Here is a 16266-nt window from a genome sequence, read left to right on the forward strand (position 1 = left end):
ACACTCTCCAGGTCCCACCATGCTGTCTCAAAGGGTAAAGGATCCTTCTTTTTTATAGCTGCATAGTATCCCATGGCATAAATGTCCGAGAAGATGTGTGATGTGATTTCAAACTTCTTGAACTTGTAGAGACTAGTTTTGTGTCCTAACATGTGATCTATCTTTGAGAATGTCCCATGTGTACTTGAGGAGAATGTATATTCTACAACTTTGGGGTGAAATGTTATGTAAATGTCAATTAAATCCATCTGATCTAGTGGGTCATTTAGAGTCATTGTTTCCTTGTTGATTTTTTAATCTGGAAGATCTGTTGGTAAAGTCAATGTAATATTAAAGTCCCCTACCATGACTGTATAGCTGTCAGTCTCTCCTTTAAAGCCCTCCAGAAGTGTTTGTTGTTGTTTTTTCCAGCCTGTGTGAGTCTTTTGTTCTGAGGTGGGGTTCTTGTAGACAGCATATATTTGGGTCATGTTTTCTTATGCATTCAGCTACCCTATTTTTTGATTGGAGCATTTAATCCACTTATATTTAAGGTTATTATTGATAGGTACTTATCTTTTACTATTTTATTTCTTTATGCCTATGTTCCCCTTTCTCTCTATTTCAACTTCTTATTACAGCAGTCCCTTTAACATTCCTTGCAATGCTGGTTTGGTAGTGACAATCTCTTTTATGCTTTTTTTGTCTGGGAAGCTCTTTATTTTACCATCTATTTTGAATGATAGCCTTGCTGGATAGATTGTTCTTGGTTTCAGATCCTTGCTTTTCATTACCTTGAATACTTCATGCCATTCCCTTCGGGCCATAGAATTTCTGATGAGAAATCAGCTGACAGCCTTATGGGGGCTCCTTTGTGGGTAACAGATTGCTTTTCTCTTGCTGTCTTTAAGGTTCTCTCACCCAGCCGGGCATGGCTCAGCGGTTGAGCATTGACCTAGGATCCAGGAGGTCATGGTTCAATTTCCGGTCTGGGCACATGCCCAGGTTGTGGGCTCAACCCCTAGTTGGGGGCCTGCAGGAGGCAGCTGATCAATGACTCTCTCATGATGTTTCTCTCTCTCTCCTTCTCCTTTCCTCTCTCTGAAATTAATAAAGATATATATATATATATTTTTTTTGAAAAAGATTCTCTCTTTGTCTTAAATTTTTGGCATTTTAATTATGATGTGTCTGGGCATGGGCCTCTTTGGGTTCTTCTTGCTTGGGACTCTCTGTGCCTCCTGAACTTGTGTGACTTTTTTCTTGATGAGGCTAGGGAAGTTTTCGGCCATTATTTCTTCAAACAGGTTCTCTAACCCTTGCTTACCTTCTATATCTTCTGGGACTCCTATGATGTGAACATTGTTATGTTTCATGCTGTCCCACAGCTCCCTAAACTGTCCTCCTGTTTTTTAATTGGTTTTTCTTTTTGGTTCTCTGATTGAGTGATTTTTTTCTACCCTGTCTTCTAATCCTCAGCTTCCCCTAATCTGCTGTTTATTTCTTCCAAGGTATTTTTTTATTTCTGCTATGTCATTTTTAATTTCCTTCATAGTTTCCATATCTTTTCTCAGGCTGTTGGGCATCCTTATGATCAGTATTCTGAACTCTATATTTGATAGATTGCTTATCTCCACTTCATTTAGCTCTTCTGGAGAATTCATTCTCTCACTTGGGGCTTGTTTTTTGTCTCCTCATTTTGGCTGTTTGGATTTGTTTCTATGTATTAGGTAGATCTGCTAGGACTCAAAGTATTTTACATGGACTCTGGTGCAGACCAATGTCAGATGCTGTTTGTAACTGTCCTTAAGTACCCTGTTTGAAGCTGTCTGCACTTCACTGCTCCTGGTTCCCTCTGCTGGGGCTGGGTGCGTCTAGATAAGACCAAGATGTGCACCAAGGTCTGCTTTTCCAAGCCCTGAGATCCAAGGCAAATCTGGCAAAGACTCAAAGCACCCAGAGGCTGATTGTTATTCACATTCTTAATGAGCCTCAGGCTGTAGAAATTCCACAGAGTGGGGCAGCTGATTTTTATTCAGTCTGAGCATCTGGCTGTAGAAACTCCAGAGGGTGGGGTGAGAGGTTCTCAATGGGCGGGGCAATTGCTTCCCTCCCAGGCAAAAGCTGCTGAGATGGTAAATGTCTGCCTGAGAAAGATGTCTTCTGCCATATGGGGGAACAACCCAGCACAGAATCCAGATAGCTGCCCTCTGAGCTCTATCCTCCCAAGCCTCACCTGTGGATTCTCCCCACACAGCTCCAGTCCATGCTGCCCTTGCTCTGCTGGAGCCCAAGGTGAGTGGCTGCACACAAAACTTTGTGCTTTGGCTCTTTAAGAGGGTGCCCGCATTTCCAGCTGTCTCTCCCTAGCAGACAGAAACCCTGCTGCTTTTCACAGCCAGATGTTATGTGGGCACCTTTCTCAGTTCTGGCGCTCTTGGCTGGGAAGCCCAGGCTGGGGTTTAGGCCCCAGAGTCCTCAGTGGGAACCCCCACAGCTGAGCTCTCCCTCTGGACCTTCAGCTGCTGCCTGTGGGAGCCCGGCCAGCCCTCTGGTGCCTGGGTACTTCCTACCAGCCTCTATGTGGTCTCCATTTTTCATCCTTGGTTATGAGGGTGCTCTCCTGCTAGTTTTCAGCTGATTATTTAGGATGGTTTTCTGTATTTTAATTGTAATTCCACTTTGGTCCTGGGAGAATGTCAGTGTAGCTTCCACTCAGTCTGCCACCATTTTGGAATCCAAAATCCGAGATTACATGTTCATTGATGAAAGAATGGAAAGAGATGAAATGAGATATTATTAAGGTCTCTATATACAGCCAAGGACAGAGATAGAATTAGAAAAATATATGCTTCCTCTCCATTATCCTTCCCTTCCCCGTATTTTCTGATTGCATATCACTAACATGCAGGGTTGCTTGTGAGGATTAAACAATATAAATTCATATGTGAGGTGACTCATGGTAGGTCCTTAATAAATGGTGGTTAATACAATTCTACTAATGGTAGTAATTATCAAACAAAATGGCCCAGCACTGTTTCTTACCATTTGGTCCAACCATGATATAAAATATGTCTTCATCAGTTAGCAAGCTCCTTGCTGAATGCTAGGGGTGAAGTGTGTGGACAGAACATGGTTCTGTGTTAAACCCCTTTCTTGGAATGGGCTAGAGCATCCAAAGCTTGTGAAGAAGCTGGTGTCTGAGGCCGCCTTTGTGGTTTAAAAATAATTTTTTTTAATGTTTTATTTTTTATTGGGGCTGACACTAGTTTCCAAAATTCTATAGGTTTCAGGTACGCAATGCTATAACACATCATCTGTACACTGTACTGTGTGTTCACCGCCCCAAGTCGAGTCTCTGTTCATCACCACTTATCCCTCCTGTACCCTCCTCCACCTTCCTCTATCTCCCCGCCCGCAACCACCATACTGTGGTCTGTGTCCATGAGTTTTTTTTTTCCTTTTTTCTTTTTTGCTCCCTCTCCAGCCCCCACCCTGGCCCAGCAGCCTTTGAAGGAGAAGAAAGCATAGGATGAATGAAATGAAAGGAGAAGGCATTTCAGGCAGAGGACCCAGCAGGGTCAGAGACCTGGAGATAAGAATGGGGTAGATATATCTGGGAGTATAGGGAGGATTCTCGCTTGGCTAGAGAATAGGGCAAGAATCCAGGAGCAGAAGACATAGGTCATGCCCCAGTGTGGAGGGCATGTAGAGGGTCCTGAAAGCCTAGTTGAGGATTTGGGGATTCGTTTTACAGGCAACAGAGACTCATCTCGGATTCCTGAGTAGAGACGTGTCATGATGGAAAAGATAATTTAATAGACAAGTGGAGGGAAAGAATTCTGGATGGATTGAAGGATAAAGAGATTGAAACAAAGTAGAACAATTAATGAATAATTGCTCTTCAGAAAAATGGTGATAAGGGTGTGGGCCAGGGATCAGCAGTTACTGTAAGAAGGAACAAGATAAATAGATGTTGGGGAAAAGGAGAGTGAGTCTTTCAAACGCCATACAGTGCAGCCGAGGATGGGTCCCCTATAATGAGGCGATGTTATTCATTTGGCCAGGAGAGATGGCACAGAGGAAAGGGAACTTGGAAATGGCTGCCATCGGAATTGCAATCAATTGGTTTATGTAAATGTTTAATTTCCCCCGTCTCCTAAAAAGGAAAGACTTATAATTTGCACAACAGTGTTATTAATATCTAGAGCTTGGGAAAACAAAAGTGATGTTTAAACTTCAGAGTTTTAAATCTTCCAATTTGCGCTGCTCTCTGCCTTGTTAAATTCACCGCACTGGAGCCCATTTGATGTTCAGCAAGCCTCGCTCTACACTCTTTTCCTCTCGATAAAACATTAAATCAGTGGATTTCCTACCCTCACCCTTCCCTTTTTTCCCCTCTAAAGATGAGTTTTTCTGGTAACTGAAATTCTGTTTAAATATGTAGAGTTCTGAAGGGAACGACGGCTGCGGTAGTGATATTTCAAATCGTTAGACTTTGTGACTTTAGGCTGTAAAATAGATGCCTATTAAAGACCATAATTCAAAATGTTCTGTCAGGCGGGTAAAGGCAGAGCGGAGACAGACAGAAAGGCAGAGTAACTGGAGGGTGAGGCCGAGTTTAGACCTGGCTCTGCCCCATGACTGCACTGGTCACTCCAGTTAAACTTTAAATGAAGCATCTAAGAACAGGAGGAAGGCAGATCTTTGTCACTAATTTATCCAAGCCATTTTTTCTGTTCTTAGCCCTGTGCTGGTGCTATTGGCATGTGAGTATGTGTGTGCATGGGGGTGGGAGTGTGGTGATATTTACAAGGATGGACATGACATGGTAACTACCTTTGGGGAAGAATATTCTAGTTCAGTGTTTCTCAGACTTTTTTTTTTCTATTACCAACCCCTACCTCTCATCCCCAGAGTCTTCTTAGGCTTTCCCCCCGCTAATTTCCTCCCACCATGAAATTTTAATACCAGACATAAACTGTATATTTGTCCATGTACTGTATGTATAGCTGTACTTTATAAAAAGTTATCTCCTTTCCCTCCTCGAATGATTTTCTCCCCCTTGGGGGCAATATTCTCTCTGTTGAGAATGAATGTTCTTGTTGGAATAGAATCAGTTATGATCTCCATTATTTGCTGTATTGTAGGTAACTGCAAAGAGATGAACAAGCTCAAAGGATGGGTAGGATGTTGACTAGTGGCCCCAGAAGGATATGTCTGTGTCCTCACCCTAGAACCTGTGAATGTTACCTTATTTGGTATTTTTACTAAATTACATTTGTATATGTAATTTAATTACGGATATATAGATAAAATCATCCTGGATTATTGGGATTGGACCTAAATCCAATGACAAGTGTCCTTATAAAACACACGTAGAGGAGAGACAAAGACACAGATGAGAAGGCCATGTGAAGACAGAGGCAGAAACTGAGTGATGCTGCCACAAGCCAAGGAAAGTGGAAGAAGCAGGGAAGGATTCCCTCCTAGAGCCTTTGGAGGGAGCCTGGCCCTGTGGACACCTTGATTTTGGACTTCTAGCTTCTGAAACTAAAAGAATCTGTTTCTGCTGTTCAAGCTACCTGCTGTGTGATAATTTGTTACAGCGGCCCCAGAAACCTAATATAGGAGACAATAGCCAACTTAGCCTCAGAGAGTATGAGGCAACCTCTAGAGGAGATGACTTTTGAGCTGGATCTAGACAAGTAAGAGGCTGGCAAATAGAGAATAGGGAGAGTTTCTAGCAGAAAGAGCTGCATGTGGAAATAGTGAAGGAGCAATGTCAATGTGGTTGTGCTTCTCCTAGACCTCTACTTTTGGAAGACCTGAAAAGTTGGTGCTAGGCCCCTTTTATTTTCCCTCCCTAAGTGAGCTCTCGCTTTTCCCAAATGCATTCTACATGCTTACGACTTCCAAATGTTCATCTTACAACCAGACCTGTCCTCCACAGTGGCTACTTACATCCAACTGCCAACTGACCTTCCCAGCTGCTGGTCTCCTAGGCATCTCCACAGGCATCTCCAGTGTCAGCTCTTCATTTGCAACTCATACTGTTCCTCCTCAACTTTCTCCTTTCTCTGCACCACCAACAATAAGCATGTCTCTCTAACAGACTGATCAAGCAAGAAACTGTGGAGTGCTCATTCATTCCTCCCATCTCCCCAGTCTTTGCTTCCAATCCATCAGCAGTTCCCCTCGGTTCCTCCTCCATATGAATATCACGTCAGTCTTTTTGTCTCTGTCATAAAGGTAGTACAACATAGTGGCCGAGAGCAGGCCTTTGGAACTGCCTCATGTCAAAATACCTTCTCTGCTCCTATCTTTGCCTCAGTTTCTCATCTGGAAAATAGGATAACATAGTACCTTCCTCACAGGGCATTGTGAGTGTTAAATGAGTTAATCCATGTAAAGTAAACCCTTCCCCGCAATACTGGGTTAACTGTTACTGTGCTCATTGCCAATACTTTTGTTCAAGCCCCTATCTTTCACTTATACAACTACAATGGCTCCTAGCTGCACTCTTTGAGTCCCGTTTTACAACCCTGGGAACCATTCTTCACATAGGAGTTCCCATTAGTTAGAATGACATCCAACCTTTTTACCACATCCCACAGGCTTTGTATGAGCAGCTGTGTCTGTCTCCTCAATCCCATCTCATGAAGTATCCCCTCACTTATTAGGGCTACACTATCCAGCGTGGGAACCACTGGCCACATGTGGCTCCTGAGCGACTGAACTGTGTCTCATTTCAGTTGAGATGTGCTCTAAGTATAAAATACATATTGGAAGAATTAGCACCAAGAAAGGTATATAAAATATAACACTAATTTCTTTTATTGACTGAATGTTGCAACAACAATATTTTGGATTTATTGAGTTAAATAAAATCTATTAATTTTACCTGTTTACTTTTTCTTTTTCTTTTTTTTTTTAACATGGCTATAACAAATTATAAACATTATATTGGGTTAAATAAAATACATTAATTTCATCTGTGCATTTTTATTTTTTAAAAGGTGACTGTGAGATTTTAGAATCCCATACGTGGCTCACATTACATTTCTTTGGAGCAGTGCTGCTTTATGGCTATTCCAATGCCTGGAGCCTCCAAGCCATCTCCAAGCGCAGTCTCTGCACTTGGACTTCCTTGGCCTGGAATGCCCTTGCTCTGCTCTTGAAGTAGCTAGTTCCCCCCCTTTAAGATGCCTCTCCTAACTACCCACTGCTGCTTGTTTCCTTCTGTGCACTAATTGTTTCTTTCTTATCTACTCCTCCACTGGAGAGCAAGGCCCATGATTCAGGAACCAACCTAGAGCACATCTCAGCTGGAACGGGTCCTGTTCACTGTTACATCCCAGTACCTGGCAAGGAGCCTGTGCACACAGTCCATCTTCCATACACATTTGTGGAATACATGAAGCAACGAAGGCTTGCTCCTTAAAGAGGACATTTCTTGCTATTCATAAGGTTCTCTGAGCTCTGTGGAGGGCGAAGAAATGGTGAAAGGGGCCTTTTAGAATTATCCGTTGAAGACAGGGGTGGTCACAAAATATATTCTAAACATCATCTCCTAAGGAGTCAAAAAACACAAAAATGAAATAGTACAAGAATTAAGATCTAATTAAAAGTAACTGCCGTGGGTGCAACAGCTGTCCTCAAGGGCCAGGACTGGGATATGGGTGAACTTACCTGCAATTACAGGGCTCTGCACATCTCTAGGTGAGATGTGAAGGGTGCTAGAGCTGAGCCCCAGAGTAATGCAGGCACCCACACAGTGTCAGAAAATATTCCTAATAGCCAAAACCAAGTGCCAGACACTGCATAGGTTATCTTATTTCATTCTCATCATCATCGTGGTAAGGTAAATTCCAGCACTTTCCCCATTTTTGATAAAGAAACTTAGAAAGACAATAATTTATTCCAGGCTACATCATTAGTGAGTGACAGAACCGGATTAGGGCCCATGCCATCTGTGTCTAAGTCTGAGCTCTTTAACAGATGATAGAAGGCTGCAAAGAAAGGACCAGCACAGCTGCCTGAGTTGTGGTTCCTGTTTGCCATTACGGGGCAATTTCAGATTAGTCCAGGGCCCAATATCTCTTGCTCAATTGCACCTCAGAACTGCTTATCTTCAAGGTTTCCTGGTCATATTGTCCCTGGACATGGATTACTCAGCTAATTCACTTTGGAGTTAGGCTTGTCTGGCTTCCCTTCCTCACTCCTATCAGACGTATTGTTTTTATTTATCTGACTTCTTCTCTCACTGCTTTGGATCAAGCCCCATCATCTCCTGCCTGGAGTGGCCCCATAGGCTCCCAGCTGCTCTTATCTCTGATCTTTCCCTCTGGAACCCTTCCTCCAGTTGCTGCCAGAGTGATCCAATCTAAAATACAAATCTAATTGCATCAGGTATTTCACTCCCCACTGTTCGAAATTTTTTAGTAGCTTTCCATAGCTCACAAAGTAAAGTCCAAGTTCCTTGGCTGAGCTTATATAAATGCCTTCGCAATTCCCTAGCCTAGGAGTGGTAGGCACTCTCCTCATATCCACCCCCTGTGCAGTTCTCTCCCCTGACCAAGTTCTCACCAGTGGGATATGGCAAAGGTATGCGATGGTACATCTGAGATTAAAAAAAGACCTTGACTTTCACCTTGCTGGCACTGCCGTGCTCTCTTACCTCCACTTTGCTCACTATGATGAAGCCAGCTGCCCTGTCCGAGAATCCCACATAGCAAGGAACTGAGGGAAGTCTCAGTCCAGCAGCTAGTGAGGAACTGAATCCTGCCAACAGCCCCATGAGTGAGCTTGGAAGTGCAAGTCCCAGCCGATCCTGGAGACAGCTGCAGTCCCTGCTGACACCCCTGACTGCCCTTGTTGGAGACAAGACTGAATCAGAGGCACTGGCCAGGCGCATGTGGATTCCAAACCCACAGAAGCTGTGAGATAATAAATGTTTATTGCTTTAAGCTAAGTTTTGGAATAACTTATTAAGCAGCAATAAATAATGACACTAGGTTTTTAGACTCACCTTTTAGCCACTTCTTACACACCCAATATTTCCTACAGAACAGTGAACTTCTAATTAGCCCCTAACACACCATGCACCCTTCATCCCCTGGCTTCTGCATACATCAGTTTTTTCTACTTTTAATGCCATTCTTTCTTTTTTGCCTGGTAAACACATGCTCCTTCATCAAAACCCATCTGTAATAACACAGCCGTTCAGACGCCTCTCTCAGTTTACCAACCAGCCGTCCCTCCTCTAGGCTCCCAACATTCTGCATGTGCTTTGCTCAGAGCACTTAGTGCCTGGTGGTTGTATGTGGGTGAAGGTCAATGAGCATGCGCACAATTTATGTTCAGTTCCACAAAATTTAAAAACTGACATTGGATGAATGAAACTCTTGGCTCAGTTTCTTCACGTGTAAAATAATAATAATAGTAAAATAACGGTATAACAATACTAGTAATAAAATAATCTGGTAATAATAATTATAATATTATAATAATAATACTACCATACTCCTACTCCTATTACTCCTACTACTAATAAATCCATGTGCTAGGCTCCACACTAAATGTTTTTACATTGACTATCTCTATACCTCAAGACACCCTGCAGGTAATTAAATTATATCCATTTCACACAGGCTCAGGGAGGTTAACTAACTTGTCTGAAGCCTCAGAACTAATGGCAGAGCTGGACTTCAATCCCAGATCTATCTGGTCACCCAGTCCATTCTCTTTTCACTTGTAACCTTTAACTGAAGGATTTCCAAGCATAAGGTTTTGAAGATGTTGTGGAGAGCCTTTTGGCACAGAAATGGCAGGTTCTCCAGGTTCTGAGAAAAGAATGTAAAGGTCCTTAGGTGATAAGTGGGAGAGGGGATCAAGGCAGAGGCACTCCTTCCCCGGTAAAAAACAGGAGAACAGATCCAGAACCAGGGTGGTGGAGAAGGTAGACTTGTAGGGGAAGGCATGGGGGAACCCCCAAACCTATTAGGAAAATGCTCTCCCAGGGCCTGAAGCGGATCCAATTAGCTGACTTGATGTATGGATATATGCAGGTTGGAGTAATGTTGGAAAGGGTTGCCCGTGACCTTGGGAATTTAGATGAGCTGTTAAAATTCAGTGGACACCAACACAGAAATTGCGGATGCAAGCTCAGTCTGAGTTTTGCTGTGCACATTGCGAAGCATGAAGCTCTCTCAACACACGAAACTGGTGAGCATCGTCACTGCTGGACTGTTGCCACTCTGTATTCTCTGACATTCACTGGCTTCCCAGGGTTTCCTTTGGGAAAACCGTCCTCTCCTACCCTCTGCTACTTGGTTCAACAAGGTCTTTACCTGGGCTGCAGCGGATCTAGGACAGCTTTCAAGGGAGGGACCTTTCGTTCCAGCCTATGGTAACATCCTGACCTTAGGAACAGGTTAGCCCATCAGAGCCTCCTCCAGATTGTCCACCAAGAAAGCAGCGCCCCAGGAAAGGAGGGTGTCTTCCCTCCTGGTGGCAGGGTGCTGTTGCATCTATTTTAAAATGGTATTTCAAATTACTAAACAGGACTGAGGGAATCGTTTTTTCGCTGTTGGACTTTAAGTCTGTTTTCTTTTTCAGAATTACCTGGTTTTCCTAATCACCTCTTTCTGCTGGGGGATGAGCTGGGCTATTGAGAGGCAAATATCCAGGTGGGGCTGGGGAGGGGGGCTGAGCGGCAGCACGTCAGACCCACCCGCTGACCCGAGTGGGAAACTGCAGCCTCGCCACTCTGAGGCCCGACGCGCGCAGGCGAGGTTATTGTGACCCTGTCCTTTCGGTTTTAAACAAAAAACAGGGAAATAGAGTAAATCTTATTCCATCTCCCGCTGTGCCCATCAACATTCCTCCCCCGTGGCGAAAATAAAAACAAGAAAAAAAGGAGGGGGCGGGGAAGGCAAAAGGAGAAAAAAGTATCCCAAACATGTTAGTGAAATATATATGTATATTCCCTGATATATAACTTAATAAAAGTTTATGGACCCAGGATGAGGAAGGCACACTGAACAGATGCACTGCGACTGAAATATGGTCCAATTAAGTCTGTAACAGGGTGAGCTTTACTTTGAACATTCTCCAAGTTGAAATGAAAGCTTCACAGAACAAATAAATCAGGCAACAGAAAATAAAAACGCTGATCCGGCGCCGCTCCCCGAAGGAGGGCAGGCGGGGTGGGGGCCTGGAGGGGGAGGGGCGGGAGGGGGGTGGGAGGTTGGAGGGGGAGGGGCAGGAGGGGGGAGGGCCTGGAGGGGGAGGGGCGGGAGGGAGGAAGGGCCTGGAGGGGGAGGGGCGTGGAGGGGGAGGGCGTGGAGGGGGAGGGCGGGGGGAGGGTCAGCGAGCCCGCCGGCTCCCCATTGGAGGCGCAAGCCGTTGCGGCCCTGTGACGGTAAATAAACAGCAGCTTTTAAGCCGTTCCAATGAATGCCTTGTGTGGGCAGCTATTCATCTGTTGAGGGGACGGCAGGGATTGCCTAGTGCAATTAAACCGTTTGCTAGCAGTGCCTTCAAAAGTGCTTTGCCTTTAGCCAGAGGCCTCTGCGGTTTGTGGCCAAGCATCCTGCTGAAGGAGCAGCTGGGTCCGAGGCAGCAGACACTCTCTCTACTGTGCCGAGTGCAGCCACAGCCCCGGGGCATCAGGGCTCCCAGCTCAGCCTCACCTCCTCCAGGAAGCCTCTGCTTCCGTCCGGCTCTTAGGACAATGGACAGGATTCCTTCTGGCTTTTCTCCCTCCTCTCTTCACCTTGCTAAATGTGGTCACCCCCACCCCCACCCCCATCCTGTTCATCTGTCCTGCAAAGTTGGTGTCTCCTCGGAAGGTGATCGGTGTGGAGAAAGCGACCTGGTTTGGTGCCGCCAGACCCGGGGTGGAAGCTCCGATCCCGAGCAAGTCCTTCTCTGACTCTGGTTCCTGCTGGGATGCTGTTGGGGTGAGGGTTTGTGAGGTAACAGTGCAAGTGCATTGGGTAGTGCCAGCGCTTAGAGCCCGGGGAGCCTTAGTTTCATGATGCACCTCCTTCCCTTGCCAAATGGAAGCGAGACCCAGTGTGTTTATTGTTGGGGTTCAGCAAAGCTATCCTGATTTCATCTTTCAGAAGGTCGAATGGTTTCCTCACTGAAAATCTTTTTGAGTGTCTGTGTGGCAGCATATCTGCATTTGATGCCATTTCCTTCATCTGTAACTAGGCAGCCTCGGGCTGCCCTCCAGTCCCCTGAAGCCTCATTTTGCTCTTCTGTGAAATGGCAATAATAACAGCAATAATAGTACCTTCCACAAGGGGTTTGTGTGACAATGCAGCAGGATCTTGCATGGCAAGGATAAGGCATGCAGGGGCTTAGTTGTGGTTACTCTGGTGATTATCTCTTTGCAAGGACTGTCTCTAAGCCTCACAGCAGCTGGATCAGTTTCCCTAGGTGCCAGAGAGCATCTCACAGAGCAAGAGCTCCCCCATGGATCTTTAGCTGTCCCCAAATTCCTGTTGTCCTCTGATGAAGCCCTGAGCCCCTTCTGCATCGTTGTGTGTCCCAGAATCCAGCTGAGCTCTGGCACATCTGGGCACTAACTGAGCCTTTACTGAATTAGAGTATGTATGCTGTGTGGGGCCAGTGTGAGAAGGTCGGTTTCCTTCGATAGACACTAGGGGAAGCCTTTTGCCAGGACCCAGATGCTGAGTAAGTGGCCTTTTTCTCTGGGGTAGTGGTGCCTCCTCTCCTAGCTCTTTTCCTCTGCTTCTTTCCTAGGCCAGGAGTGCATCCCCTGTCTTCTTCACCTGTCCCTGGCCTCAGGGACAAAACAAGATCCCTGGTACTTGGTGTCCTCTCTCAGGACTTACTTCATCTGAAGTGTGAGATCCCCTAGCAGAATGAAAGGCTTCACTCTCTGGGGTGCTAGATCCTGCCTCCCAGCAGGGCAGGGTGCTTCCCCTGACCTCCTGGGGAGGCTTTGGTCACTCCCAATTAATCCAGTGTCTCAGAAGATTGGACCTGAGGACCCTACTGCAGGGGGTGGAAGCTGTGATTCTAGTCGGCCAGCTGTGACTTTGGGACTGTTTCCTGCAGCGTTTGGATTTCAGGTGGGAGGTCAGAGTTCAGGCTAGAGTAACCTGGCTGGAGAATTAGAGCTGCAGGGCCCCTTTAGAATCCTCTGGAACTCTGGTCTGCAAATTGCTGCTGTTAGGGTTGCAGTGGACGGAGAGACAGAGAGAAAGAGAGAGAGGGAGGAGAAGGAGGGAGAGAAGAGCCAGTTCCAGGCCCACAGGTCCTTTCTCTCCTCTCCCTGTAAAAATTCGAGAATTTCAGCTGGAAAACAGCTGACTTTCCCAACATCCTATCCAGCTCTTCTGTCTCTGATTATGTTGGAGAACCTGCCTGCACACCAGGTGCCCACCTTCATGGCGCAATTTGCAGATGAGGCAGGGACATCTAAACTGGATCCCCAGGGCCTGTCACACCACTTGAAAATCCAGGCTTCAGATTTATTCCTTCGGGTTAAGTGTTTCTTTACCAGAGCCCCTATTAACAGGTATGGTCCCTGGGAGCGGCTGGCCTTACAGCCATGTCTAAGACTCTAGTAGGGCTTGAGCGCTCAGAAGAGCTGGGCACAGTCTCTGGGAGGAGAGGGAGGGCCCACGAGAGAGTGAATGGGTGAGATGGAAAGTAACAGAAACAAACTTCCTTTGTTTGTGGCCTCCCTGAGGAACTCCCGGACAGGCAGAAAGGTGAGCATTTCTTCAGCACCTACTATGTGCAGTTATATTTAATCCTTACAACGGCTCTATGAGATAGTTACCGCCTGCCTTCTCCAACGAACACACTAGAATATAAGTTCCATGAGGGGAGAGGATTCGTTTTACTTGCTGCTAAAACGAATTCCCAGTGTCTAGAACAGTCTCTTACTGCTCAGTAAACACTTGTTGAATGAATAAAGACTAGCCTCATTTTACTGATGAGGAAAACAGAGTCCCAGATGTCTTTCCTGATGGCCAGGGACCACACAGCTGGCACAGGCCGGATTCAACATAGGCCTCCCTGACCCCACAGTTTATGTTCTTCCACTCGCATTTGATGGTGATTCTGCCCTACAGTTGCCCACCGTGGAGCAGGGTCTCAGGGCCCCTGTGCCCACCTTGCAGCTCCACTGGTGCTAAAGCTGAGCATTGGGCACTAGCTTGGTTAATTAACTCTGGACTGTGACTAGGGGAGCAGTGTTCTTGTGTCCTGTGCAAACCTTGGGTGTGTCGCTAATGGATGCTGGGCCATAGTTTCCTCCTCTGTGAAATGGGTCAGCAGCTGCTTCATGGAGAGGCTGTGAGAAGCACATGAGACCAAGGGCAGGGATGGGAGCTGAAAAACCATAACGTGATATATACACGTGTTCAACTCGAAAAGCCTGCAGCTCCCTTGGCGAAGAGAAGTATAAAGAAAGGTGAGTTGCCATCATCAGTTCTCACCGTGGTGATTGGCCTGCTTATTAGCTGCTCCATTCTGAACCCCCTCCCCTCCCTATCCTCCAAGAAAAGCAGATTATTGTTAATTGCAGTTTTACACTGGATTAATGAATCTCCACAATAAGTTAATGCGCAGGACACGGCGCCGCGAGACAGCACGTCGGATTTCTTTCGTAGCTGTTCTTAAACTTCATTATCCCCAGGCTCCCTGTGGAGTCAGTGTGGCCTGTGGCCTGGCGGAGAATGTGGGAAAGATGCCAGGATTTCCTGGATGTTCCTTTATAATACCTGGGACCCTGCTGTGTGAATCCAGATGGGAAGTGTCTTGGCTGTTCTCCAAGGGAGAGGTTTCTTTGAGGTAACCTAGTCGCCCAAAGTCCCCTTAGCAGAATCATTGGACAGAAAGGAATATTTCTGCTTCTCTGTGCCCATTTTCATTTCGATTTTTATCACCACACACCTGGATTGTTGCAACAGGCTCCTGACAGGTGCCTCATTGTCACTTTCCTTCCGGTCCTTCAAGAGCTGTCCATGGCCTGAAAGATAAAATCAAACTCTTTGGTACATTTTGATCTAAACTTCGCCTTCCTCTCCCCAGACACCACACGGCCTTACTCTCTTTTCGTCTGTGGGCACTGAAATGTTGTCCCTTCTGCCTCGGGTGTCTTTTCCTTTTGCATCTTCATGGCTCCTCAGGGCAAATGAGCTGGGAAGCTTTCCTGACCCTCTGAAGCAGCTTGGGGCCTGAGAAACCACCTTAGAGCACCGTACATATAGGTGCCCTACAGCACGTATGTTGTACACACGTGGAACCCGTTCTCTCTCCAGCACGCCTGCCTTCCTGACTAGTGTGCACACATCGCACAGCCTTACTGCGTATCCCCGCCGGGAATGGACAGGTAACAGAGACTCGGTGTGGAGTTTACTGAACTAAAGAATGAGTGAATGAAAGCAGGGGTGAGTGAAGAACCCCTCGTCTAAAGGGAAGGAGATTACTTTCTTGGGCCTCCCTCCCCCACGCCACCCCTGGGGTTGTCTGCTGGAACCCTGAATTCCGTTCTCATCTCCGCCACCGTCTACCTCACTGCAGCTCTCAGGGTAGACAAGGTTCTGGAGCAGTAACAAGCGTTCCCAAATTTTCAATGGCTTCACCCAACACAAGCCCTTCTCTCGTTCTTGCCGCACGTCCATGGTGGGCTTCTGGAGGGCTCTGTTCCATGCAGTGACTCAGAGACCCAGGCTGGCTGGGGCTCCATCACGTAGCTGCTCCATCGGGCCTGAAGACGAAGGGGACACAAGAGAATGGCACAAGGCTTTTTGCTGCCTCAGCCTGGATGTGATGGAGGCTAGTATTTTATTGGCCAGAGATAATCACAAGGCCCCACCTAAGTGCAAGGAGGCAGGGAGCCGACAAAACATTTCCTGAATCTTACCATTGCCGCCACACTCACCCTAATCAAGCCTCTTTCCATCCCTGGGTTCAAAGAACCCTATGTCCAACTTTCTCATTATGTAAATGGGGAAACAGAGGCTGTCCTCAATTCTGAGATCCATGGTTTAATGAACTCTCAAACGTGACGAGTGTCAGGAGCTTTCTGGGCCTGTAGACTTTATCTAATGGTTCTGAGGTCCTGAATCTATATCCTGGACCACCACTCACAGCTCCCTGAACCTGTCGTGTTCCCTCTCTGGGGTCATCTCATCGTCCAGCCTCTAATGGTTTCAGGCAGGACAGCTCTTCACTTGTCACCATCGTCATCCCCTACACTCTTCCCTATAGGATGCTGTGTGACCATCTCCCTTG

General features: G+C 46.3%; 1 long non-coding RNA gene across 1 annotated transcript in view; it reads left to right on the plus strand.

Annotated features, from left to right (window-relative positions):
• The first annotated feature begins 2138 nt into the window (after positions 1–2138).
• Positions 2139–16266, plus strand: part of LOC107535433 (uncharacterized) — a 103370-nt gene continuing 89242 nt past the window's right edge. The window contains exon 1 of the long non-coding RNA XR_015714374.1: positions 2139–2274. This is a non-coding gene — a long non-coding RNA (uncharacterized LOC107535433). The remainder of the gene's footprint in view (positions 2275–16266) is intronic.

Source organism: Miniopterus natalensis, chromosome 4, assembly GCF_054644295.1.
Source record: "Miniopterus natalensis isolate mMinNat1 chromosome 4, mMinNat1.hap1, whole genome shotgun sequence".
Lineage (NCBI taxonomy): Eukaryota > Metazoa > Chordata > Mammalia > Chiroptera > Miniopteridae > Miniopterus > Miniopterus natalensis.